At 40.3% G+C, this 1,565-nt stretch overlaps 1 long non-coding RNA gene across 2 annotated transcripts; it reads right to left on the bottom strand.

Annotated features, from left to right (window-relative positions):
* Positions 1-217: 217 nt before the first annotated feature.
* On the bottom strand, positions 218-1,195 carry LOC107736447 (uncharacterized). 2 transcript variants are annotated; one of them, XR_001639673.1, is made up of 4 exons: positions 1,119-1,195; positions 595-751; positions 415-501; positions 218-332 (listed from the first exon to the last, which is right to left on the bottom strand). It is a non-coding gene; the product is annotated as an uncharacterized LOC107736447 (long non-coding RNA). The 2 variants fall into 2 exon arrangements; XR_001639672.1 differs by having other exon boundaries at positions 218-501.
* Between the last annotated feature and the right edge of the window lie 370 nt (positions 1,196-1,565).

Here is a 1,565-nt window from a genome sequence, read left to right as displayed (position 1 = left end):
TACAATCCCTGCCGGTACCGAGACTCAAACCTTTGGGTTACAAGTGACCTTTGGGTTACAAGACCGACTCTCTAACCATTAGGCCCTGAATGCCCCAATGTACATAATTTATTAGCATGAACTATTACAAATAATAACTTGTACAAATAAATGTATTGACAAGCTTCCACAAATTTAATCAAGCAAGCTATGGCTTGTTCTGTACCTGTGACGTCGCCATCCTCCAGGTCACTGGTGTGCTGCGTGGAGAGGGAGGCGCTCCACCCACGAATGGATTTTCTCAGCTGCGGTGCCTGCAGATGCTGGTTGGATCCCTCTAAGCTTTCTCTTAGCTAGAACACAGGGCATGCTCTCAATACAACACCTTTATCTGAAATCAGAGACAATTCCATTTTGTGCTGTACCGATACTCACTGTCGCCATGGTTTCAGCTTGGTCATCTGTGTGTTCCTTATACTCCCCCAACATCCGATCTACTTTGTTTAAATTTCGACTTGTATCCTGCACAAAAGCATAAGCTTTTAAATTAAAGACCCCTGCGATCCCTATTCTACACAGAAGAGCCTTCACGTGCAATGAATAAAAACAGCTTACTTGTAGAGTGTTTGCTAAAGTGTCAATTTTGTCTGATATGTCTGATACACGAGTATCCCTGGGAAACCTGCTGTCAGGCCTCGTTCGGCGCTTTCTGACCCGCGATCGATGCCCCGTGGGTCTGTCATAGGTGTCAAATTCACTGGAGGAGTCCATGCTGTCATGAGCCAAAGGATGAAAATAAGAAACAGCACTAATCTGAAATCAGAAACCACCTGTACCAGTCCTCCTGACACAAGCATTATCATGTTTGCCTAGCTGATAGACGTGCGTAATTACAACTGGCGAGAAATGATTCGCTTAATTAAATGTTTAAGGCTGATTATCACTGGTCTATTTAATGAAATCGTCAATTTTATATAAACAAAGATGCAAACAGTCGACTTGTCACAGAATTGACGTTAAAGTAATCAACTTAGCTTAACGCTTACAGCTTTTTTTTTTTTGTTAAAAAGCCGTGTTCGTATGTATAATACAACACCAAAGCACAAAATTACAAGACACGAACATAAATCTACCCCTACCCGTGTGGCCAGCAGTTTGACGGTTATCTTGTGTGATCAATGTGAGGCAACGCCATCCTCAGCTATGGCAACTTAAACTGGCCGCCTAACAGGAAAACAACAAACGCTATGAATCATGGGAGTTGTAGTTTTGAAACACGCGCCGCACCTGTTACGTTTCAGAAAAACTCCTTCACATGTTATGTTTTGTTATATAAAATATTTAGATTTTAGTTTGATTTTCAGTTAGTATTTTTAGCTAATCATATCAGTGTGAATTAAAATTTTAAGGGAGGAAGAGATGTCCTGTTTCCGGGTGAACGATATTTAGAGTGCTTCCAAGGCGGTACTCTGCTGCAACATTCTGGCAAGGAGTTGTTTCATTTATGTTAAATGTGTATGTTCATGTTTAATGGTTTATATATATATATATATATATTATTCCTAATTGTTTAATTCCTATTCCTA

This window comes from Sinocyclocheilus rhinocerous, unplaced genomic scaffold (assembly GCF_001515625.1).
Source record: "Sinocyclocheilus rhinocerous isolate Xijiao unplaced genomic scaffold, SAMN03320098_v1.1 C36705550, whole genome shotgun sequence".
In the NCBI taxonomy this organism is placed as follows: Eukaryota; Metazoa; Chordata; class Actinopteri; order Cypriniformes; family Cyprinidae; genus Sinocyclocheilus; species Sinocyclocheilus rhinocerous.
This window is presented reverse-complemented; position numbering and strand designations above follow the sequence as displayed.